Genomic DNA, 27,498 nt, shown 5'->3' with positions numbered 1-27,498 from the left:
TGCTAAATAGAAAGTTACATATTGACTGAGGTTCTATGTGAACTAGTGGTACTGAACTTGAACGATCATAACTGTGGAAATTATGATAGAATATACGAGACGGCGAGTATCGTTAAGAAATGCTAACCTTGATGCTCGGCTTGTTGGCCATGTTCATTTGAACAAGATCTTGTAGAAAAGATACGCATGGCATAATTGACAATAGTAACCACGGAAATAATGCTTAGTCCTCATGATAAGTACGGATAAAAGAAGTGTGATTTTAGTTGTAATAATAAGTCTTTGAGTGATTATAGCATGTGTACGATAATATATCGGCCCCTCCTATGAGCTTAAGGATGATCGGAAGTAACGATAGTAATGGAATGTTTGGGATGGCTCGTAGTGAACAAAATGAAAGATAGCATATGATGTATGAGTAGAATGAAATAAATCGATTTATTTCGATTAGCAAATATATGAATGTAATATGCGTAAATAGGAAGTTAGAAACAAGCCATAGACTTGGGTTTGCACGATTAATAATTGTATACAATTGGAACAAATTCGATGAGTGAAATGCTAGTGATAGTATGTACTAGAAACTAGCAATATAAAGTAAAAGACACTAATAAGAGCTCTGGACCAGACCCTGACCTCGTGTTATTATGAAGGCAAATTACTAATTTAAGAAGATAAGGACAATGTGTACCATCATGATTATTCATGATTAAGACTTTTGCAAAGACCCGAATGACTTAGGTTGTAACGTGCCCATTGAATAAGTACAATAGAAGGGTAAGAGTAAGAACGAGAAAGGTTTCGGGGACGAAACCTTCTTTAAGGGGGGTAGACTTGTAACACCCCAAATTTCGTAAGATATACTAAAATGCTTTAATCGTAATATTCAGCGAAAAGAAATGATAAATATAGAATTCTACTATTAGTAAAGTTTTATAAACTATGGAAAGTATAAAACACATGTGCACATGAAGTTAACCAAGTTTGTATGTAAAATGAAATAAATTGCCATGTTATAAAAGATAAGGGGGTTAAAATGAAAAATGTATAAATAAAACACTTGACCAAAAGTTAGTCAGTGTTTGGTGATGGTGTGCGATCGAGAGAAAGGGCAGGGGAAGAACAAAAACCCTAATCAGCCTAAATTCTTCAAATTGAGGGAGGAATTTGGCTCAAAACTAATGCATGAACCAAGATTCTTGACCACCCAAGTGTTCTTCACACCAAGTAAGTCGAATTTTATGTTTTGATGATGTTTGACAAGATGGGTTATGATCAATTCGTAAATTGATATGAAATTAAGCAAGATTGTGAATTAGAATCACCAAATAGAACTTGTGTTGTGTGTGATTTTGAGTAATTTCATGGTTTGAAGCAAAACCCACTTGTTCAAGTAGTATGATGTTATGTGATGATCTTGTAGTTGTGAAATTTGTCTAAATATTATGAACTAGTTAGTGTGTGATGCATGAATATAGGTTAGATTGAAGGATGGAATGAAATTAAAGAAATTCTTAGTGGTGATGATGAAGGAAGATAAGAAATAGGAATGAAAGCATGATTTAGTTGTACATTGTGCATCAAACGGTGTACGCACACCAAGTGTTTGATGAAATGCCTAGTGTAGGATAGTGTGGGAAATTTCATGCTAACTAATGAATGAATATGTGTTGAGTATGGTAATGATATAATTAATGATTGTTGAATATAAGAGACGCGTAGTAGAAGGAATTCATGAGAAGGTGTTGTTGATGATATCATTTGGGTGGAAATGTGCATTAGGAGCTTGTACCATATGCTTGAACGAGGAGGATGCACATCATGTATTGGATCAATTTCTTATTGGTAATGTAGGATTTGATGTACACTAAATACAAAACATGTGAACTTGCTAGTAATGATGTTATGACTTCGTTTAAATAGGCTCACCTTGTATGTGGTGGTCAAATGTGAGATAATGAAAGCATTAACATGTGAAAGTATGTGTATGTAGTTAGGTGATCGTGTGGATGTAAGCATATTTCATCATGATTGTTATATATATATATATAGTGATGCTTGTGTAGCCTAAAATAATAATACGGATATATGGGGTTATGTCATAAGTTATATGTTAAACCGTTGACTTCCGAAAGTCAACAACGCGTCTACGCATAGGAAGCATGATTTGATTGTTGTCTTAAAGGTAGGATCATAGGAAGTCGCATGGTACATGTTATGTTAATACGCGTTATTTGTGATGACATGATGAATTACATTAGTTTGAAAGGATATAAAATTGATTATATGTCTTATGCTTGTTAATTTTGACTAAAGAAAGTCAAATGTGAAATATGCGGTTGATATGATCGTTAACATGTACAATGATGTATGCTAACGAAAATGTGATTTGGTGACATGAAAGTATAGGAATCATGTCAAGACGGACTCAAGCATGAAAGGCTAACGGGTCAAGAGGAGACAAGGAATCGGATACGAACCCGGATGCACGAGGTAAGTAATTTCTATAATTACTTCTTAGTTGTTTATGTAAAGTCATGTGCAATCTAATTATTATGATAATTGAGGTCATAGAGGAATGAATGGGTATGATATCAATGAAGTATTAAACGGATCTTAGCAACTATCCGAGTATGATATGTGTGATTAAGAATGATAGCTAAGTAGTAGGATTGGTTACTTAGGCAAGAAAGTCCCTTGTTATTAAGGATAGGGCTAAATTGACAAAAACGCCCTTGATGGGTATTTCGGCCAAATGACCTTAAAAGTCGTTTGGAAACAAACTATTTGATTCGAGTAGTGTCTTGGTCAAGTATAAAAGCGAAGTATAGAGTTTTATATGCCATAGACCATTTAATGCGCAAATACCCATAACGGGTCAAAATAAGCCTTTGAGCGAAAGTGAGTTAAGAGGATGCAAGGCAACCGAGAATTTAACCTTTCATGATAGTCGAAAATAAAATTATTAAGTCCATATGGCATTGTGGTCAAATAAACAGATTATGTTGGTAAAAGCACGAACGGGTCAAATAGTTAGATAAAGAATAATAAGGCGGAAGCGTGTAAGATAGGAATTTCCTTAAATCGGATATGGGATTCCAAGTCCATATGATAGAATGTGAAATTAGAAGCATGTAGGAAGAAACGGGAGGTTAATCGGATAAACGGATCAAAAGTTACGCAAGTTTTAGTGCGTACGATCGACGAAAACAACACAGCAAGAAAATGGCAAATCTAGAGGCCGTCGCCGACGCCTCATGGAAAATGCAGTTTTGCCGACGCCTTATCTTGCTGTCTACGGAGAGTTTGGGCTACGCGTAAAACCAAGGGCCGTCGCCGACGCCCCCTAGGGCCGTCGCCGACGCCCTCCCCATGTCCAAAATGCTGTAAATTGTTATTTAAGTCAATTTTTGGAACGTAGGTTCCGGTATGTTAACCGTGGACTACGGTGGATCTCCCAAGCATGGTTTTGATCGTGCCTTTAATGTTTTTGGGCTATAAATCTAAGTTTAGGTCCCATGTGATTAATATACGTGTATGTAGTGATATGTAAGATCTTGAATGTGTAAGTAGGGATGTAGGTGCGAATGCGAAGGTGTATATAGGTATGTATGAAGGTACGTATAAGTGTACGTATGTACGTAGAAACATAGGAAGGCGTGTATGTACATAGACGTGTATGTATGCATATAGGAATATATGCAGCCATGATTTAGATGTGTTAAGTAATAACGTTATTAACAGCGTGCCTTGAGAATGAAAAGCATTGCAGGTACATTATTGAAGCCTCAATTGGTAATGCATACGCGTATGGAATGTTTAAAGTTAGGAAGACAACGAAATGGGAAGCGTACGAGAATGAATCTAGTTTATATAATGCGTGCTAATGTTATGAATGTATGTGTGGATGCAGGTTGTATGAGTCACGGAGGATTACTGAAAAGTGAAGATCGAAGACCGAGTCTTAAGTTATATTGTACGGGAGTGTTTGAATAAGTAATGTCATAAATATAATTTATATTTCTATTTGTAAATAAGTTCAAGGGGAGTATTCAGTGTAACAGTGTCACTTTAAAAATTTACTTCAAGTAAGTCAAGACGTTTAAAAAGAAAGAAATTTTAAAGCTCCTTTTTCCGCTGCGTTATCTTTAAGGTTAAACGTGTTAGGGCGTAACAAATGTGTAACATGCAGAGGCCACAGCTTCAGTCCAGAATGGAATGGGCAACTGCGACTCTACCAACATTGTCCTAGCAGTCTCGATCAATGTGCGGTTCTTACGTTCAGCGACGCCATTCTATTGAGGAGTATAAGCTGCACTAAACTCATGAAGAATACCCTTTGAAGTGCAAAACTCCGCCATGGCATGATTTTTAAATTCAGTACCATTGTCGCTACGTATCCGCCTAACCTTCAATTTATACAAATTCTCAATCTGAATGATCAAGTTTTTGATGATACCAAATGTTTCACTCTTGTGTGCCATGAACGCCACCCAAGAAAATCTTGAATAATCATCAGTTATCACGAGGCAGTATTGATCACCCCGAATACTCTTGTGCTTGACAGGACCGAACAAATCCATGTGCAAACGCTCAAGAGGAACTGCCACCGTGTTGATCTTCTTAGAAGGGTGCTTCTTCTTCGTTTGTTTTCCTTTCTGGCACGAAACACAGACGTCTTGAAGATGGAAATTTTTGAGGGGAACACCATTCACCAATTCATTTGAAACCAAATGATTCATTTTGCGTAAGTGAATGTGACCCATTCGTCTGTGCCAAGAGATAGAGTCTTTTTCTGTGGCTTTGGAAACGAAACAAGTTGCTTGTGCAGACGTAGTAATAGCTTGGCTCATATCAAGGACGTACAAATCATTTATCCTTGGAGCTGACAAGAGAATCCATTCTTTTGGAATTTTGAAGCCGGGTTTCAGCACATAACATCCATTAGCATCAAAGTGTACTGAGAATTGCTTGTCACAAATTTGAGAAACACTAAGAAGATTGTGACCAAGTTGTTGCACAAAGTTGATCTTGTCAAAGCTGACAATCCCGTTGGATATCATTCCTTCACCCGTAATATATCCTCCCTTATCTCCAGCAAAAGCAACATAACCTCCTCTAATAGATTTGATGTCGTAGAGAAGCTTCATGTCGCCTGTCATGTGCCTGGATGCCCCACTATCAACAATCCAATGACTACTGATAGTTCCTCCTGGAACACCCTGCACATGAACTCAATTGATTAGTTGGAGATGGGGACCCAAGCCATTGTGGTCTTGGGTCTTCCATTTTCATCAATAACAATAACTTCTTGTCTTTGATGATTGGTAAATTGTGATGTTCCCCCTGATTCATTAACCGTTTTTGGTTTCCAGGTCTGTTTTGTTTTACCAGTGTTATCTTTTAAAATTTTAACTTCATGGTTGTCTGAAGTTTTTGAATTGTCTGGTTTTACAGAAACAACTGTTTTGTTAACCACCTCGGTGTTAATCGCCTTTTCAATTTTCTTGACCTGTTGGCGTTTTTGCTTCTTTTCCCTTTCTTTTACAAGTCGGGGATCTTGTTTTGCAGAAACAGTTCGCCTGCGGTCAGTTTGGTCACGGGGAACATCAACCTTTTCTTTTTGTTTATGAAGATATGGACAATTTCGAATTATGTGTCCAATTGTTCCACACTCAAAACATGATCTTCATTCAACAAACCCCGAAGTATCATGTGATCGTTTAGCCGATGATGTTGAACTTTGTGAACCCGAGGTACTAGGCTTTGAACTGGTTTGTTCATTTCTTTTCAGAACAGTGTCTTTCTTGACAAAATCTAAGTTAGATTTATTTTCAAACGTTTCAATTTTGTCCGTTCCCGTCGATTTCACAAAGTTTACATTCTTGTTTTTCTTCCGATTCGGCTTCTTTTGAGTTTGAGCTGGTGATTTTGCTTTTGGCTTGGTGTGATTTTGCTGTTTCTGCACTGTTGGTAATTTCTTGTTGCCAAATTGTTTTCGAATTTCGGCCTTTGGAATAGGAGGACACTGTGTAACTGTAACACGTGGTCCTGTCTTTCCCAAAAACTTACTTGTCGAGTTTTCAAAAACTTTGCTGATTAAGGATTGATTCACATTCTTAATGGGAAAGTCTTTGTCTGAATAGATTTTATCATCACCAACAAGAGTGTACAGCAAGTTCACACTCTCTGACTCTTTTGCAGACGAGGACTCAATTGCAACAGTCTTAGCGGGTTTTGCAGGAGGATCACATAGAATGTGATTCTCGAGAGGTATGTCCTCATTTTTTACCACCGCGTCAGACTTTGCTGGGACAGCATCATCAGATTCATCATCAGAAGAATTAGCATCCTCAGTAATGACTGGAGGATCCTGATTCAGTTCAGCAGAAGACACACATGTATCTGCTGATACATCCGAATCTGATGATACTTCCTTTGTATATCCGAGCCCTGCTGCAAACTCTTTCACATCTAGAGGCACAGATGGTTCAAAGAACACTCTGTCCTCCTCATCCGGCATGGCATCATAATTATGTCTCACTGGTGGTGGACAATTCTTATAGCCTATGCACGTGACGTCCCTTTTCTCCTTTTGGACATCAATGATGTGATCCAACACATAGCTAGAACTCAAATAACTATCTAACTTGAGTTGGATTGCCTCACTTTCCGTTTTTACACAAGCCATCTCTTTTTGCATTGTCTCAAGGCGAGATATATACAAATTAATGTCAGTTTGTTTTATGGAAACCATTTTAGTTAACTCGGTTTTATCTTTCTTTAACTTTTCTATTACCGACTTAAACTCCTTTTCATGATTTTCATAAAACATATTGGCTTCTGTACATTTGGAAAGGTCCACAGTCAATTTCTGATTGTGAATAAAAGTCACATCATACTTTTCTTGCAAAGCTTCATGCTTTCTTTGCAAGTCACACAAATTCTCATTCACTGTAGTATGTTTGTCTTGCAAGTCAAACAAACTAGCTTGTAAAGCATCATGTTTGTCTTGCAACTCAGACATACTTTTCTCTACATCAGCACATCTATCACGCAACCTATCACATTCATCACAATTTACAACAGTGGGTTCATCGACACATACCTGACTTGATGAACCGTCGACATTAGCCATAAAGGCTGAATGGAGAGAAGACGAAGAATAAGCAGCTTGATCCACCAAGATAGATCTTCTTTGTGTTCCTGCTTCAGCTTCCTCCAAAAGTTCATCAATATCTGCATCGATTGCTGCATTTGATGTCTCACCCACATGATCATCGCCCGAACTTGAGGATTCTTCATCTGAACTCCTGCTATAACCCGAAGAGTCTTCATCCTCAGAAGATTCTCCACCACTGGTGTGAACTAACTCCTTAACCACTTCAGCAAAACATGCTGTTCCATCGGGAGCATCACCACTCAACTGGATTGACCAGTCACAACCTTCATCCACTTGAACCACAAGTGCCCGGTTGGCTTGGTTGTTGACAGGCACTAATGTACGCTCATTGTTTCTGTTCTGGTTCTGCTGGTTGCCTTGGTTTCTGAAGGGGTTCTGGTTCCCGTGTTGTGCTGGCTTTGTACATTCCCTTTTAAAGTGACCCCGTTCACCACAGTTGAAGCATTTTACTGCCTGTTTATCGAACCCATACTTGGTGTCTTTCTTGCTTTCCAAGCTGGTTCTGCTAGTACTTTCCATCCAATCCTTTGCCCTTCTCACAGCACTAGCAAAGGCCCACTTGATATCCATCAAGTCCATCTCTTCTTTATCAATCTGCCAATAGTCTTCTTGTGTCAGATTAATGTTGCCAATCTGACCTTCTATTAACCCACAGTATGCGCTCACTACAGTGTTAAGCAACTCCATGTGTTCCCTTGCTACTTCTACACTGACCTTTGAGAAGCTTGAAGTGTCGAGCTGCACTGTATTTGGTTTTGATTGCTGACCAGCAGATGATGTTCCTCCATAACATGCATGTTGTTGTTGTTGAGCAGGAGGAGGAGGAGGTGGTTGTATTGGATTTCCATACATGTCTGTGGTGGGAGGTGGCTTAACAGGAACCTGTACCGGATTGCCATACATATCTGTACTTGTGACAAATGCCGTTTGAAGTGGAGCATGTGGACCGGTTCTTGCAGACGAAGTACTGGAGGTTCCATAATACATTTCTGGATTTTGTGGCAATGGAACTCTCTTTGCCTTTAATGTTTCCTCCCGATCCTTGTTTTCTAAAAGCTGCACGAAGTCGTTGATATTTGTAGTTCTCAACACTCCGTTATACTTCAAGATTTCCAGGAAACTACTCCATTGGGGAGGCAAAGCATCAGCAAACTTCTTTACCACTTCTGCTGTAGTTGTTGCTACACCAAAATTGTTCAACTCTGTAAGCAAGTGATAAAACCGGCTTGTCATGTCTCCCAACGACTCCTTATCCATGCACGTGAAACAGTCAAATTCTTTCTTGAGCAGATCATGACGCAATTGACGTGTTGCTTCATTCCCTACTCCTCTGGTTTTCAACCCGTCCCACAGCTTCTTAGTTGTCTTGAAACTGACAAACTGGTGATAGATATCTTTGCTTAAAGCCTGAGTGAGAATGGCGTATGCTTTCTTTTCCAGATCATATGTTTTCTTTTGATCTTCAGGAAGATCTGCAAACGTAGCAGTATCTGAAGCAGCAACCTCTATAGCTTGATCAAAATCGGTAGTGAAACGTATCCACAGTTCGGCGTTTTGACCAAGAACGTATGTACGGAATCTATCAATCCAGCCCGGAATTTCGTTTAAGTGCATCAACTTTGGAGGTCGATTCAAACTTCCGGTTTCGCTTTCGCTCAATAAAATACTTTGAATGCTCGGAGTTTGATTCGATACTAATGCCCATTGACTTGACGATATGGCATTTGCTTGCGAAGATGTCGACACTGGAGACTCGGCCCATGAAGGAGATAAACTTGTACTCGTGTACTTTCCACTGTCTGGAGCCGGTGTACCCCTCCATGAGGGAGTGGAACCTGTACTTGTATATTTTCCACTATCTGGAGCCGGAGTTCCCCACCAACTCGGATTCATCTTTGATAAGAAAAATAAATTCTATATGAATAACCCGAAAGATAACAGTCAGCCGAAGGATCCAAGCTCGAAGGATCTGACAAACACAAACTTGTTAACACTAAACAGACCACAATCGAAGGATCAACACTTGTTCGAAGGATCAACAGTGTTCGAAAGATCACTGTTGAATTTCGAACAATGATTTCGAAAGATTCACAAATTCGAAAGATTCACAATTTGAAAGATCCTTATCTTTCGAATATATATCCTTATCTTTCGAATATATATCCTTCGAATAGATTCCCTGGATCGAAGGATAAGTCTCAGACTTCGAAGGACTGTTCGAAAGATGACTATCTATCGAAGCTCCCTTGATCGAAAGATGATCATTCGATATCGAAAGATATCCTTCGATCTATTCTGACACAACTGACACAATGTTGACAGGTTGGTGAAAAGGTGATGGGTTGGTAGTCAACTTTCGGCAGAAAGGTATGTTCAGGCCTTTCTTTCTACCAACTTTTGATTTTTCAAATAAAATATTCCCAAAATGGAAAATCTTATCCAGAAAATCCGGTCACCGGAACACACCGGAATTTGGCCGGAAATCACCAAATTTCTTAAAAACAAGTTTTAAGTTACCCAACCCGCCTTTTAACACACCCGGTTGGTTTAGAACACGTTTTTATGTTTATAAATGCAAGAAAACCACCAAAAACGGGTACAAATCCAAGTGTCCAAACACACCAAGACTTGAACAAACCCGGTTTTTAACAAGGAAAAGAGCCTTAGCTCTGATACCACTTGTAGGTCCCTCGGAGGATGAGGTCAAACCTTAACCTTGTTATGTGAAACACACTAGCGAGTGCTATCAAAAACAACTATTCCAAAGAACCGGTTTCAATAATCTGAATAAAGCCATTATCGTGAATCCAAGCTAGAATGCAAACCGAGTTGAAAGCAAGCACAAACACAAGACACACAAAGTTCACCGATTAACACCACTTGTATTAATACGTATGAAAGGTGTAAAACCCGTGAGGATCACAATGATATCAATCTAACCTTGTGAAAGTGCGGAAACCAAACACAAGGTGATTCAAGAAACAATATAAAGATCAAATAACAAATAATAAAGATGAATCAAACCGAAACTTGCATTCAACTGAAACGAAGACTGATACAAGATCGGATGGAACTCGGTTCCCTTGCTTGGTGTCGCCTGCCTTCAACTATTGATCAACAACCCTTAATCAATAGATTAAGGGTGTTTATATACTAAACATGTAGGCCGAAATCTAGGCCCATGCGACTACCAATCTAGCCCAACCCACAAGTGTTTAACCCAAAACATAAACAAACTAATTACAAGATCAACCCCTAAACATTGTTAACCTACATGAATAAACCTTCAGGTTCCAACAATCTCCCCCTAGGTTTATGCATGCAGGTCCTTCTGTCTTTAGCTGCTTTGATGACCACCACTCATATTATCCTTGTATCCACCAAATCCCCGCTTGTGAATATGCATAACAGAGGCCACTGCAGACGTCCACCCCTTTGCAATTTCTTCATACTTTTCAGTAGCTCTGATTTGGTTGCTCGCCAGCACTTCAATATCTTCAACTGCAAGATTCAACAAATCAATCTGATCGACCAAACAATAGCTTTCATCTCCATCACAAACAATCACAGCTTGACCAAGACGTTCATTATACGCCCAAAAGTGCATTGTCTTCAGCGCCCCTTTCGGAATCTTTCTAACCAAAGGAATTGTCTTTTCTTTGTCAGTAGCGGGCCAGTGCACTATCTTCATCCGCTTGTTTGTATATGGATCCCTGATTCCTTTTGCTGGTTTAACAGTGGTATCTGCTGTACGCATCGAGGGAAAACCTTTTGCAACTTCCCTTTTCAATCTCTCGAAGAACATATGACCAGGTCCATTAAGCTTATCATCCACATAAGGTTTATTTACCAAATCTGTTAAATCTACCTTAGTGAATGACTGAAATTGCCCTGAACGCTTGTACCATTCGACCGGTCCAACTTTTCTTTTAATCCACCACCTGTTACGATCATGATCATAACCCCAGCTAACAACACCAGATCGATTCCCTTTCTTGTCGTAGAGAGTTTCACCAACATCCATCAAATGATGTGTAGCACGTGCATCTTCATCATCAGGATTTGCATTTTTGTTCTTCAGAATTACAAACTCTCTCTTCTTCTTCAACCTCTCTGCTTTCGCTTTCTCTGCTTCTGGATCAGTAACCCTTTCAAAGTACTTTTCCATAGCAGCAGCCTTTTCAGCATTATCTTTCTCAAAAGCTTTCTTTCTGTTCTCTACATCAGTGGGATCAGAAAACTCCTGACCAAATTTCTTTTCAAGCTTGCCTCGCAGATCATAAACAATATTGAACAATAGACCTACATCTCCCTGCAGTTGCTCAATCTGTTGATCTTTCTTCACAATGGTGTCTTCAAGTTGTATGATCTTCGCATCTTTATGAATAGAATCTTGTTCGAGCACAACCAAGTGTTTCTTCATATCTCTCATACTTATAAATTCATCATCATCACTGGAATCACTGTCGAAAGGCATTCTGAGTGGTTCAATAGGCCGTTTACCACTTGAACTGCTCGGTTCTTCATGAATAGTACCAGAAGGTCCAGCACTAACAGTTTCAGAAGGCCCAGCTTCAGTGTGAGCTTCAACATTAGGTACAGCTTCAGTTTGAACTTCAACATGAGGCACAGCTTCATTTTGAGCTTCAACATTTGCCATAACTGTATCATCACCTTGAATTCCAGCATCAGACTCAAAGAAACTATCTGTAGTAGTGGTGGTGTTATCAACATTTGTTTCGAAATCAAACTTATATAAACCTTCAGCATCATCAGCAACAGTTACGGATTGATCTTTGCTTCGTTCTATAAACATTCCGGGTCTAGGATCCCGTCTTTTCCTTTTTAGCGGAATATCATCAGAATCCCTTGGGCTATCTTCAGGCTCTTCAGTAGATACTGACAGATTGGTAGGAGGATTACCCATCGTGTCAGCCACTTTCTTTAACAACAGAGCCAAATTCTCTGCAGAAATCACCGGATTAACAGTAGAAACAGCATCAGCATTGACTTCAGGAGGAAGTTCAAAGTCATCATCATCAGAATCACATACAATCTCAACACCTTCATCGTCAGAGTTAATAGTGATACGCTCTGGCTCTGGCTCATTTTCAGTACTCCTTTGAATGTCATGTTCTTCAGCAACTATGGCACGTGCAGGTACGGCTTGTGCCCTGACTGGATTCTCAACAACATCTTCGGTCTCTGCAAACTGACCGAACTTCTCTAACTCAATCAAACCCTCAAACTTCTTCTCTGTTCCTTTCTTTGTTGTAAGGGTACCAAAACAGGAAGGACCCATGGGCTTTAACTCCAGCGTGTTGCCCGATCTCCTCAATTCAGGATAACGAGCATTCAGAATCATCTGCACAAACCTAGGATACATCAAAAACTTATCCTTTCGTAGCCCAATAGCATTCCTTTTCATTGCCTCTAGAACGTATCGTGAATAGTTGAACGGCTCATTTGTAATCACGCAAATCAATGCAGCCGTCTGCGTTGTGTTTAGTTGATCAATTCCCCCTCGGTTCTCTGTCATGCACAATAGGAACATGTGCAATAACAAACGCCAGTATGGATGAACAAACTTTTTGACCAGGGGAGGAAATCTTCCTTCATAGCTTAGACGTGGCAAGATAGCTTCAATTGCTCCAGCAGCAAGCTCAATTGGATCCGTTTCTTGATCATTAAACTGCAACGCTTCCCTGATAACCTGCTCTGTCACGATAATCTTCGTTTCGTCGATCTCAGCAGTTATTGCTCCCTTTCCTTCAACAATTTCCACCTTTGCAGTCTTCCAGAAATCTCGTATAAGACTTTCATACACAACCGGATTGTCTCGAAGAGCGTGAACAATACGGCAAGTATTTAAGCCTTTAATCAAAGACGTGTACAACTGCTTGTGCTTTACAGGTGGAGGTGCCAAATACGCAACTTGATTGTGAGAAGCAATAAACTTTAGGTCCATTTTCTGCACATCACACAAAACGTATAAGTTTCCAATAACACAGTGATAAAAATTAAAAACAAAACAAACACTGTTACTGTTCACTCGTAACCATGAGTCGCAACCCAAGGTTTCGAGTCGAAACCATGAGTCGCAACCAGGATAACTGAGTCGCAACCATGAGATTGCGAGTCGCAACCATGAGTCGCAACAGGCCAAAATGAGTCGCAACCATGAGTCGCAATCTCGAGGTTGCGAGTCGTAATCATTGGTTTCGAGTCCTGTTGTTCTTGATTGCGACTGGAAACTTCATCGGAAACTTCAACATGTCATCGGAAAATTCATCGGAAACATCAAATCTTCATCGGAATCTTCATAGATTCGCCGGAATCTTCAACAATCCTGCAAAATCTTGAAGTATGACGTCACATTTACCTGTTGATGATCTAACTTGATTGCGAGTCGCAACCGGAATATGAGTCGGGATCTGATTACGGCCGGAATTTCGAGAGAGAATTCAGAAAAAGGTTGCGAGTGAATAATGAAATAATGACTCGTAATCACCTTATATATGACCACTGTTTCTCATGGGCCAAGTCTATTGGGCTTGGACCTGATGGACTTGGGCTCAATAAATATTTTCAGCAACTAATTTAAACAACCCAATTAAGAAACCGAATTTTTAAATAATAACCCATCAAACCCATTGAGCATTATTTTGCAAAACAAAACCTAAAACAAAAATAAATAATAAAATATTATTTACAAAAATAAATCAGGAAATTTGCATAGATGCTCAGGGATCAAATCACAGGGTCTCGGGCATGACTTCACTTATCAACACTGATCTACTAGAGGATGATCTAGACGATTGCCAGTATATTTGTCCTCTTAAACTCATCTCCCTAGATCTTTTCCATATAACTGCCTGTATCTCTTTTATCATGTTTTGATATTTTAATAATGAGCACCCAAACAAATACTAATCAAATCCCGGAATTATGCACAGCTCACTCTATCATGCAAGCAGTTTCCCTACCACATATTTCACAAGCCCAATCCAAATTTCTGAAATCTTAACTGGGAATAGGTTGAGAAAAGAACAGAATAGATCTTAGAATGAGATGATATAATATACAGATCAAATGAGTTTTCTCAATTTGATATAGGTTTATTGGGTTTCTTTTGGGCACTAGAGGGCCTCTTTCGGGTGTTAATTGATCTACAGATCGACAACGTACAGCTAGGTCAGCATGTATCTGGATGCAGCAGAAGCTGACGTTGCCTAGCACCTCCAGGTCAGCATGTATCTGGATGCAGCAGAGGAGGTACACGACTTTTTCAGATAAGATTTCAGAATCAGACCGAAATTGTGTGTATCGGGAAAAGCATACAAACATTCAAATAGACATGAGCTAATTCCAAGTGATTTTCTTTTCTGAGGTCATGTACTGGTTTAGTTCTGAACAGAAACAGCTATTGTTTCCAATCTTAAGGATAGAGCCTACCAACACATCATACTAGAGTCAAACAATTTCGATACTGGTCTTACATGAGTCAGCCCTTGACCATAAAGTGAAAATTCATTTCATTTCCCAGTCCAGCCATACTTCCTTTTGAAACTCTTTTTGTATTTTTCGATTTTTTTAATGTTTTTGTATTTTTCGATTTTTCTCCCCCTAAATTTGTGCATAAATAAAAACTACCTAAGAATAGAAAACTTTATGAACAAATTTACCTACGAAAAAAAAACAAAACAAAACAAAATATGCTCAATCAGTAAAACGGATCATTTTCAGAAAATCCACAAGCACTCTGAATTTCGAGCTGCTGACAGGTTTAGTGAACAAATCGGCAGCATTTGCATCTGTGTCGATCTGTTCAAGCGTAATCAGACCTCTGTCAAAGCAGTCTCGAATGAAATGAACTTTAATATCAATGTGCTTGGTTTTGGAGTGAAAAACAGGATTTCGAACAATTTGTATTGCAGCATCATTATCGCAGTAAATAGTAGTGTTAAGATAAGTCAAACCATAATCCTGCAATTGATGTTGCATCCACACCACTTGAGAGCAAGAAGCAGAAGCAGCAACATACTCAGCTTCAGCTGTGGATATCGCCACCGTTTGTTGTTTCTTGCACTGCCAAGAAATGAGCCGATCACCCAAAAATTGACATCCCGCAGAAGTGGATTTCCTGTCACTGTCAGTACCTCCAAAATTGCTGTCAGAGAAAGCAAACAAGTCAAAATTGGAATCTCTCGGATACCACAGGCCAAACCGAGGTCGGCCTTTAAGATACCGAAAGATCCGTTTAACAGCAATAAGATGAGAAGTTTTAGGATTAGCCTGATAGCGTGCACAGTTGCAAACAGCAAACATGATGTCCGGACGGCTAGCAGTGAGATACATCAATGACCCGATCATTGACCTATATTGACGTTGATTTACAGACTCTCCTTCTTCATCTTCAGTCAACAATGGTCTCTCAGCCATAGGTGTCTCAGCAGGCTTTGCATCCGTGAACTTGAACTTTGCCAGCACATCATCCACATACTTCCCTTGATGAATCAGAATTCCTTGCGAACTCTGCTTGACTTGAAGGCCCAAAAACAGAGTCATCTCCCCCAGAGCACTCATTTCAAACTTTTTCTTCATAACATTCTCGAATTCCTTGCATAGATCCTCGCTTGTTGAACCGAAAATAATATCATCAACGTAGATTTGAACCAAGATTTGATCACTGCCTACCCTCTTGATGAACAGAGTCTGGTCAATAGTGCCACGTGTATATCCATGAGCCAACAGATGTTCTGTTAGGGTGGCATACCAAGCTCGAGGAGCCTGGTGTAACCCATACAGTGCCTTGTCTAACTTGTAGGCATAATCAGGATGATCTGGATGCACAAATCCTGGCGGTTGCTCGACAAAAATTTCTTCCTTCACATCTCCATAGAGAAACGCGGTCTTGACATCCATCTGATAAACAGTGAATCCCATGTATGACGCGTACGCTAAAAAGATCCGGATGGCTTCAAGTCGTGCAACCGGAGCATATACTTCATCATAATCCAGTCCTTCGATTTGCCTAAAACCCTGAACCACCAGTCTTGCTTTGTTTCGAACGATGACTCCTGCAGAATCCTGCTTGTTTCGAAATACCCATCTAGTTCCAAGCTTACGCTTTCCTGCTGGCAACTTAACAAGCTTCCATACTCCAAGTTTTTCAAACTGGTTCAGCTCTTCGTGCATAGCATCTACCCAGCCAGGTTCCTGCAAAGCTATATCAATGGTTTTAGGTTCGATTTGAGAAAGATAACTAGAATATAAGCAAGTGTTAATGGTCCCTGATTGACTCCTGGTCAAAACTCCTGCATTTACAGGACCAATCACATTTTCGATTGGGTGATTGCGTTGAACGCTCGTCGGTATGGCCAAATCTGGTACCGTCTCCTCTTCAGTGGTGGTGTTGCTATACTCCCCCTCATCAGGTGCACTTGTAGTGTGAATTACAGGAGAAGTGACTGTACAATCCTCAGGGATTGGATCAGGAAACATTGCAGAGTCACTGGTTGATACACCTTCAGGGGATTGATTGACCATCGGTGTCGGTGTAGGATGTTGCGTGAACACCATTCCCGGTGGATCAACAGTATGATGCTTCACAATTTCTTCCATCTGTACTTCGTCCTCTGTATCCTCAAACGACAATGGTTGTTTTGGAACTGATTCACCTGCAACTGAAACATCACTTGACAAAATGTTAAACGATTTAAACAGAGCAGAATAATCATATAACCAATCTGGACCGACTCTAGCGTCCGTAGCATTCTCTTCAAGCCATTCGATGTTGCACGACTCAACGACTTTCCTAGTTACTTTGTTGTATACCCTATAAGCAGAGCCTTTAGCATATCCAACAAAGTAACATTCGTCACCTTTGACTTCAAACTTTCCATTTGAGTCCATTAGTAATAATACACATGGACAACCAAAAATACGAAAGTGTGAAACCGAAGGTTTATGTCCTTCCAGAATCTCATAAGGGGTTTTCATGTGACGTTTATTAACTAAAGCATGATTCTGGATATAACAAGCCGTGCTAACAGCTTCGGCCCAAAAGAAGCTAGGAAGCTTTGAATCAGCCAGCATGGTACGTGCTGCCTCAATTAGAGTACGATTCCTTCTTTCAGCCACTCCATTCTGTTGTGGAGTGCGAGGCGCACTGAACTGTCGATCAATTCCCTTTTCACTGCAGAACGTATCCAAAGTAACATTCTTGAATTCTGTCCCATTGTCTGATCGAATAACCTTCACCTTAGTACTCGCTTGATTTTCAGCCAATGTAATGAACTGTTTCACCAGTGCAGCAGTTTCGTTTTTGTGACTGAGAAAATACACCCAAGTGTAGCGAGAGTAATCATCGACGATTACTAGACAGTAGGCTTTCTTCCCGATACTCAGCACATTCACTGGACCAAAAAGATCCATGTGAAGTAGTTCGAGTACAGCTTTTGTCGAGGGTACTGGTTTAGACTTGTGAGGTTTTCGATGAGCCTTCCCTTTCGCACAAGCAACACACTTCTCCACCAACATGAAATCCTTGATCGGAAGATCTCGTACCAATTGACCTTTAGCTAGACGATTCAGATTTTTCATATTCACGTGTCCGAGTCGACGGTGCCACAATAAACCATCATGCTCTGAAATCTTCGAGAATAAGCAGGTGATCTCTTCACACGGCTTCTTGTTCATATCAATGACGTAAGCGTTTCCTTTTCTTTCAGCAGTCATCAAGAACCAGTCTTCTGGAATAACGATCCCAGGCTTCAGAACATGACATCCCTTCTTTGTAAAATGAACTGAATTCCCTCTATCACAAATCTGCGAAATGCTCAACAGATTGTGTTTCAGTTCTGGGACATAATTGACATTTTCAAAGCTGAGAACACCGTTTTGAACAGTTCCTTTCAAAGTGATTCTGCCAGATTCACCTCCCGCAAATGAGACATATCCACCATTAAATTCTTTGACATTCACAAGTTGGGATAAGTCTCCTGTCATGTGCCTGGAACAGCCACTATCCATGTACCAGAGGCGCACGGTAGTCCTCCACAGCTGTTCCTGCACGAGTAGCGGGATTAGTTAGATTTAGGAACCCAGCCCATAGTGGATCTGGGTTTCCCTTGAGCATCGAAATACGTTACTCTTTGCCACACTAAATTCTCTTTGTTTAGAAATTTTGAAACATCTCTGTGTGCGGCCTTTTGATGATATGACTTCATTGGATTGGATTGCATGCCATTGACCTTAGGTTTCCAAAACTGTCTTGACCAGTTAGAATTTAAACTTTCAAAAGCGTTACCAAAATAATTTCTCTGATTACGCTGAAAATTTGTTTGTCGGCTCTGATTATGGCGTTTGGCTGCATTCCAATCCTGATCAGAAGGTCTAGTCCTATGATGATCTTTGCTCTTCATCGTCTTAGTCCAAGCAGACTTCATAGACTCCGAACATTTAGATCGATTAGACGTAACTTTCTGATTTCGCCCTGATGATTTCTTGTCTGGTGTCCTTGGGAGTTTACCACAATTTCTGGCAATGTGGCCGGCAATGCCACAGTTAAAACAAGTTTGACGCTTCACATTTTGAACATTTTTGACATTAGGTCTCTGCTTGTTCGATTTCATGTGATTCAACGTTTTAGTTTTCTGACCATGTTTGATTTGTGGTTTTTCTTTAATCAACTTTTCTGCTGATGATTTCACCCTTTTACCAACCCCCTTTTCCTTTTCACTTACTCTTGATTCCGAATTTGAACATGTATGAGCTTCATCCAAATGTGTTTTATCAACACATTTATCATCTGAAACTGATTCAGGTTCACTTTCCGAACAAGAAGAAGTTTCAACAGTATGCTCTTCCTTAATGCATTTCTCGAGCGAAACTGATTCAGGTTCACTTTCTGATCCTGAAGAAGTTTCATCAATATGCACTTCCTTAATGCATTTCTCGAGTGAAACTGATTCAGGTTCACTTTCTGATCCTGAAGAAGTTTCATCAACATGCATTTCATTAGAGCATTTACTTTGTGACACATGTTCTGATTCATTTGGTAATTCGGTTTCCAATGGGGTCCCACTAGATTCAACATTAGGGACACCCACTGAGACAGGTTCAGAAGAAGAATCAGGATACACTTGATTTTCTTGAGAAATAGTTTCAGTGGTTTCACTGAATGCATCCTTGGGGACCGCACCTGTAACATTATCACAAGCTGAAACATTTGATATGTTATCATCACAAACATTAGCTGAAAAACAATCATCACCACAAATATTGTTCAAATCATCCACACAAACATTATCAGTTTTGCCCAAAACAGCAGGCTCACAAGACGAAACAAACGCAGAAAACGACGCAAACAAAGAATTGGTAAAAGCAATGTCAGACTCAGTTGGTTCAGAATAATATTCAAAATAAGGTTCAGAAACGTTTGAAACAATAACTGGTTCACTCCCATGAACATCATCACATCTTACTTCTGAGCTATCATCTGCACATGACAACGAGATGTTAGGATCAATTGTGCCTTTAGGAATAAACTTTAAAGGCGAGGACTTTTGTGGCTCAACAGGTTTGTTGTGAACAGACGATTTGCTAGACGAGCCATAAGTCATTTTGCTTTCATTTAAGATCTCCTCCTCAGACATTGGCAAATAAGTGTAATTGTTATTGTATGGAGGAGGAGTCTGATTGTAACCCAAACCCGACCCTTTCTTCTTAGAGTAAGCCAATTGTTCATCACACAGATTTTTTACTAACTTACTGGAGGAATCAAATTTCTTGATATTTAATTGATTGATTTGATATTTGTCTCTTACATTCTCCAGTTCCTTAGTTACTTCACATAATTTTTCTTTGACTATCATGAGTTGGGCTTTAGCTACACTGACATCGTCCTTTAGTTGAACGATGTCCTTACGCTGAGCTTCGACTTTCTCTTTGAAAAGTTTTTCATTTTTCGTTAAAGTGAAATTTTTTTTTTAATTTCATTGTAATCTTCGATTAGCTCAGCGTTGTGTATTCTATAAGCCTCAACACGTTCCCTACATTCAGGAGTGCAGAAAACTGAAAGTACCTCTTCTTTGGTGAGACCTTTGACAGGTGCTGACAGGATTTGAGTCATGAAAGCGAAATCGTCAGCAGCAGTCTCTTCCTGTGGCTCAGGGTCATGCTCGTTTGAGGTCATGAAAGCAATGTTAGAAGTTGCAGCTTGATTATCTGGAGCTGATATGTTCAGACGCTCAATCTCAGAAGACCAGTCAAAGTTGACATTTGGCTGCACCACCAGCGCTTGTGCTAATCCCTGCGGCTGTGGACTTCCAGAGGCAGCTGCATCTGCTATACTTGTAGTAGACACAAGAGCCCTTTCTCGATTAGGAGTAGCTGGTTGTGCAGGAGTAGTAGGATTCTGATCTCTGTTCATGGGTGGCTTCGGGCAGTTCCTAGCATAGTGTCCTTCCTCATGACAGTTGAAACAGCGAAGATTGAAGGGCACTTTAGAAGCTCCATTCCAAGCGTTACCCCACCTGTTTTTACCCGTTTTCTTCACAAACTTTTGAGCTCTGAATGCCGCCATTGCCATTTGCCAGGTGATATCCATTTCTTCAACATCATCTGGATGAATCTGTGACAAATCATCTTGACTCCACTTTGGTGGATCAAGCTTCCCTGCAAGAAAAGCATTCAAACAGTTGATTACAGAGGCTGCTATGTCTAGCTTTTCCTTTGACTGACTTGCGAAAAATGCCATCATCTCATTGTTCGTAGAGTGAGCAGAAGCAGAGGCAGCAGCAGAAGCCTTTCCAGCATTTTGAACTGAAGCTGGAGAAGCTGAAGAGACGATTTGATTTGAGGATCCAGATTGAGAGACAGAGGAATTATTGCGAAACATCTGAAATCCTCCTTGTGATAGAAGAGCTGTGTTGCTGTCGCTAGACGTGGTTGGAGCTATTGAGAAACCGGCAGCCAGCATGCTGTTCTTGTAGTTAGTCTCTCTCTGCTTGTCATCCAATTCACAAGCTTTGATGTGCGAGATCATCTCAGACAGGGTGCATCTTGCAAGATCTTTAGTCTTCTTGATCATAGCAACATGATGATCCCAACTCTTGGGCAAAGCATTGAGAAGTTGTCTGTTGGTGGAGGCGTTTGAGGTATGAATTTCTTCCATCTGCATTTGAGTCACCAGCTTGACAAACCTTTGGATCTGATTATCTACTGTTTCACCATAAATATGGTTGAAATTGTTGAAATTTTGTTGCAGCAAGTTCCTTCGACTTTCTTTCATATCTTCGTTACCTTCATACACTTCTACCAGAGAGTCCCACAGTTCCTTGGCAGATTTGCAGGTGCGAAAGCCCATGGCAATATTAGGACCCAAACCCATGGTCAAGTAAGAGAAAGCTCGATCATCTTCTTCAACAATAAGCAAATCATCTTCAGTGTATTGTTCTCGAGGCTTCTTAACTTTAACATCAGGTTCTGTAGGACTTTCCATCATAATTTCCCTAGGTCCCCTCAAGATGCTGCGCCATAGCTTGTAATCTTTAACCTTAAGATGCTGTTCAAAGCGCCACTTCCACTCGGGAAAGTCGTTGGCATCAGTTAGCCTAGGAATGCGTGATGTGGTCCCAAGCTTTGAATCAAGTTCTTGTTGCTGAGTTAGGGTAGACAATTCACTGTTGGTGGTTGACATTGTTAATTAATCAGTTAATTAATTAATTAATTTTATTTAGTCCAAAGTCAACAGTCCAAATGTCCGTCACAATGTGTCGTTGCGAGTCGAAACGGGGTTGCGAGTCAAAAACTTCTGTTGATTGCGAGTCGTAATGACGATGGTTGCGAGTCAAGTCAAACTGTGGATGCGAGTCGTAACCGAAGTGGTTGCGAGTCGTAACAAAACAGGATGAGCCGAAACCACAGTTGCGAGTGAAGGTCAAACAGCTGGTTGCGAGTCGTAACAAAACAGGATGAACCGAAACCAAGGCTGATTGCGAGTCGTAACTGGGCAGGATGAACCGAAACCAGCAACTGTTGCGAGTCGTAACTGAAACGTGATGAACCGCAACTAAGAGATTGCGAGTCGTAACCTGCAAAACAAAAGTGATAAGAACTGTTTACTCGCAATCCCGACTTTTCAGCAAATTCCAAAATTCAAAGATATTGTAATCTTTGAATCTGTTGCACCGAAATCCCGAAAAATCAGCAAACACCAATGCTGAAATCAACAGAACCAAAATCAGTGATTTTTCAATGAATTTTTAAGAACAGTCGATGAACAGATCTGCAAATACACTTCAACAAACCGGATCAGTAATATATGAAACTTCTTGAATCCGATTGATATCAAACCGAGCCCTTGAATGGCTTCAATGGCTCTGATACCAATTGTAAAACCCGTGAGGATCACAATGATATCAATCTAACCTTGTGAAAGTGCGGAAACCAAACACAAGGTGATTCAAGAAACAATATAAAGATCAAATAACAAATAATAAAGATGAATCAAACCGAAACTTGCATTCAACTGAAACGAAGACTGATACAAGATCGGATGGAACTCGGTTCCCTTGCTTGGTGTCGCCTGCCTTCAACTATTGATCAACAACCCTTAATCAATAGATTAAGGGTGTTTATATACTAAACATGTAGGCCGAAATCTAGGCCCATGCGACTACCAATCTAGCCCAACCCACAAGTGTTTAACCCAAAACATAAACAAACTAATTACAAGATCAACCCCTAAACATTGTTAACCTACATGAATAAACCTTCAGGTTCCAACAAAAGGTTCGGTTACAAGCTCAATGTTTACAAATCTGTTTTGTAAACTCTCCCGTGTGTGTGTGTGTTCACAGAAGTGTCTTTCCTTTTCTGCCTTAGTGTCTAAACTGAAATGAACACACTGCATGGGTATTTATACCCAAACACAGCAAGTCTGTCTGAAGGATCATGTTGACTGCTCGATAGATGATCTATCGAGCATCCAGCTATCGAAGGATACACATATACCTCGAAGGATGACATATCCTTCGAGGTCCATCTGCATCTATCGAAGGTTAACTTTCGAGCATATCGAAGGATCTAAATCATCCTTCGATGTCTCATCCTTCGAGACAGACAATTACAACCATATTCAACTGTTTGTCCAAGTCAAACCAGGAGGATGGTTGACTTGGTCAAACTTACAGGACTAACAAGGACATCGTTTTACATCATGACCGAATACAGACAAAGTACAGACACAAGTGCACCAACATTATGCATTAACCATTTATTTTAGATGTTACATTACTACTCGATAGCAAATTATAAAACACAGATAAAATAAAATATAAACTGACCGGTAAAGAATACTGATACCGAAGTGGAGCAAAGATGTAAGGATGCATGAAGTCACGATTATACTCAAAGTTCAGCTCCTGATATAATGAATGTGTAGTTTTTCATAGAATGTATGTTTATTTATAGAGTTTGATGTAACGGTAACATTGTAAGGCAATACTAATTTAAATTCTAACGGCTATTTAGTAATTATTACAATTCTAACGGCTACTTAGTAACGAATACAATATGATCTTTCAAATTATGAATTTCGAATTTGAATTGTAAATATTTACGTGAAATTGATTGCGTGTCCAACCTTTACGTAACAATGCTTGTATAGTAACATTAGTTGGCAAAAATATATATATATATATATATATATATATATATATATATATATATATAGTAAAAGAAAACAACCAGGGATACATGTTATTCATTGAAGTCATCTACTTTTTGGGTTTCCATTCCTCTCTCCTATTTAATTATGAATACTTTTTTTTTATTAAAGATAGTTAATTTGAAATTAATTTTATTTTTTTAATAAACTTGTATTTTTTTACTAAAAAACTCCATGAAATTCAAAATTATGATGGTTAAAATTTAATAATTGAAGAATAATGATGATAATTATTTTTATGAGTAACTAGTTGATTTTCCGACCCCGCGTTGCGGCGGGGATCCAATGTCTGCAAAACGCGTGCCCACAACGACAAATGGATACTGAATATCAAAACATAGATAAAAATGACGTAGTAACGATCGTTACTCCGTCCAAAAAAACGATTTTAAATAATCTGATATATAATATTAGGACGACACGTCCTACACGTTGGAAATTCGGTTGTTTTCAATTCAGTTATGACGTTACTAACACTTTAAAATATGGATGAGGTCGGTACCGGTAATGGCACTGAAAGTACCGATCCCGAAAATAATCAAAATTAGGTACTGGCACCGAAAATGCTCGGTACTATACAGTATGGTATTTGAAGGTAAAAATAAGTAAATACAAGTATGGTGCTAGACCGGTGTCGAACCTAAAGTAACGATTCTGAAAACGCCAAAAGGTGGGTACAAAATTGGTATCGAAAATGATTTGGTATAGTAAATTTGGTACCGATACAATACCGGTTTGATTACAGGATTTGATACCATTTGCTCATCAATAATTTAAATATCCAAGTTAATTTTACATATTACAATCCATTCATTACGGAAAAAGACAAAAAGGAAAACAAAAAAAAAGTTGTGTATATAAAACCTCATTGAAACAAAATATAATTTACTTACCACGTGTATGAAAACAATCTAAACGGTGCAATTACTTGCGTTGCTACGTGGCATGAGCTCGAATGTGATGTTAGGAATGAGCTCGGTACCGAAAACCCCCAAAAGTGGGTAGCGGTACCGAATATACCTGGTACGGCACCAGTATTTAAGGGTAAAACCCGGTACCGAAAATGTAAAAAATCAGTACCGAAAATGTACCTGGTTTGGTAAATTTGGTACTGGTACCGGTACCGATACCATTGGTTTATCCCTTTGTACTGCTACTGTTCATTTGGTTTTGTTTTTAATGTATAGGTAATATAGGTAATTTCTAACAACTTTAAAATATTTAATATGGTTGGATAGTAAGAATGGGGAAAATACAATATGCTAAATAATAATAAAAAATAGGTGATATTGACAAATAAAAGTTAATACCAAGTTGAGAGAAATGTTATTTAAAGTTTAAGTAACAAAATTTATAAATGTCACGTCAATATTCATATTTTTACATACATATCGACGGTTGTATATGTTAAAAATTCCATTATATTTTATTCTATCAATATAATATATAGGTTTTATTCAACCGTGCATTGCATATTTTTTTTTTTTTGACTAAATTGCAGAAATCAACATTTATGTTATACTCAAATTGCACTTCATACATTTCAGTATGAAATTAGCAAAAATCAACCTTTATGTTTCTGTTTTGTTACACCCTATAACCTTTACACCTAACCACGTCAAAAAAGCCAGTTAAGTCTTTTCCACCTACCCCATTTAATATTTACTTTACTGAACTTGTTTATTTATATAACCTAATTAATTACTCATACGAACACTTTAAATTTCCTCCCAAAATCCCCAAAACCTTCAAGCACAATAGATCGAGTAGAGTTTTAATAGGGGGTGTGTTGTTGGTGGCAAAGGCAACGGACTTTGTGTTTTAAGTAATAGTAGAATTTAAAAGGTTATGTTGTCGACATCATTCATTTTTTATTCTTCAACTTTGATTATGACATGTCTAGCCCTCCGACTTTAATAAGTTGTTTATTTTTTATTTTCATTATTTACCCTTACGCTTTATTATAGTTATTATTTAGACCCTCAACTTTTGGCTTTTTCCTTTTACACTTTATTTGTAATTATTATTAAGAGCCTGAACTTTTAAGTTTTTTTCCTTTTTCTTATTTTTTTCAGTTTTTAGTTTTAATCCGTTTTTCTAAATCCCGTATGTACCGTCGTAGGTATGTTATTTTATTTATCATTCGAACCACTACGGGTATTCGTTTTATTGGTTATAACGGGTGCCGATACAGTAACAAACTGAACCAATAATTTTTCCTTGACTTTCAAATATACTGTCACAACTTGGTTTTTATCGTCACGTAGAATGTCCATCACTATTTGCTTATTTTTATCTATATTTTGAACCCACCGCATAACATTGATGATAACCCACTAGTTATACACTTAAAAGTTGTGTTCTTTTTTTTGAACGACAAATTTAGATCACTGATGGACCACTAGAGAGTCACCATGCCACCAGTAGAACCACCCGAACATATCCATCTCCAATAGGTAATAATATCTAGACACCAATTCAGAAGAAGACCCAATAAATATGAGGAAAAACCTCCCTTTTTGAATTAAACCTAGGACTTAATATTTTCTAAATCTTATCCCATTTCAAATATCACAAGGCTATATTGTCGGACATTAAAACTTGTGTTAATATTGTGGAAGACAGTAAATAGAACATTGTGGAAGACAAAAGAAGAGAAACCCCCTAAAAACCAAGTTTTTTTAACGACCAATGAATCCTTCAAATGGACTACTGATGAAATTCACTACACCGGTATACACTCGCCTCTGAACCGGGGAAAACCCTCACCTAGAGTCGACGCCCGTGAACACTCGCAGTGGCGGACCCAGGAATTTTTCCACGGGGGTGCGGAATATTTATAAAAATTTTAGGCCCCTAGGTATATAAGTAAAAAAAAACGGTTCGTATCGGGTCGGGTCGGGTCATGTAAAACAAACGAACATCAAACTAAATTTATATAATCATCAAAAACATGTCAAACCTTGTTACAAACATAATTAAAACGTCGACGCCCTACGGGTTTTCATTTTTTGAAATCTATCCAAAATATCATCTAAAACTAACTTCTTAAGCAATTCTTTCTCTATATAACATAAGTTCATCGCTCCAAAACATAATGTTTCAATTTTAATTTTCAACTATTCAAGCCCTAGAAATCATAACGTAAGTTGTAATCACCCTAAAAATATATAAACAACATAATCACCCTAAAAATCATCTAAACAACCATAAACAACGTCAAACACACAAAATTTCAAACCTATTTAACAACTTTATTACCTTTTTTCTCCTATATATCAACCAAAATCATCAAAATAACAAAGAAACTTACCCGTGTTCGGATTCCGGTTAGATTTGGTGTCAAACTACGGTGGTATGGTGGCTGATTACGGTGGTCGTCGGCTGTTGGACGGTTGTCGCTGGGTGATGTTGTTCGTTGGCAGTGCAGGGACGCAAGAGAGAGAGAGAGAGAGAGAGAGAGAGAGAGCGGGGGAGAATTTCTAAATGTTTTGGGCTTTAATTATTTTATTATAGTTTGAAATATTGTTGGGTATGGTTAATGGGCTAAGACTTAGTGGGCTAGCTAGTTAGTAATTAT

General features: G+C 38.9%; 1 long non-coding RNA gene across 1 annotated transcript; it reads left to right on the top strand.

Annotated features, from left to right (window-relative positions):
* The first annotated feature begins 1,099 nt into the window (after positions 1–1,099).
* LOC110940383 lies at positions 1,100–4,056 on the top strand. The gene is made up of 3 exons (XR_002593102.2): positions 1,100–1,227; positions 2,410–2,493; positions 3,914–4,056. It is a non-coding gene; the product is annotated as an uncharacterized LOC110940383 (long non-coding RNA).
* The last annotated feature ends 23,442 nt before the right edge of the window (positions 4,057–27,498 follow it).

This window comes from Helianthus annuus, chromosome 1, assembly GCF_002127325.2.
Source record: "Helianthus annuus cultivar XRQ/B chromosome 1, HanXRQr2.0-SUNRISE, whole genome shotgun sequence".
Classification (NCBI taxonomy): Eukaryota; Viridiplantae; Streptophyta; class Magnoliopsida; order Asterales; family Asteraceae; genus Helianthus; species Helianthus annuus.
The sequence above is the reverse complement of the archived record's forward strand: the minus strand, read 5'-3'. Positions and strand labels throughout refer to the sequence as shown.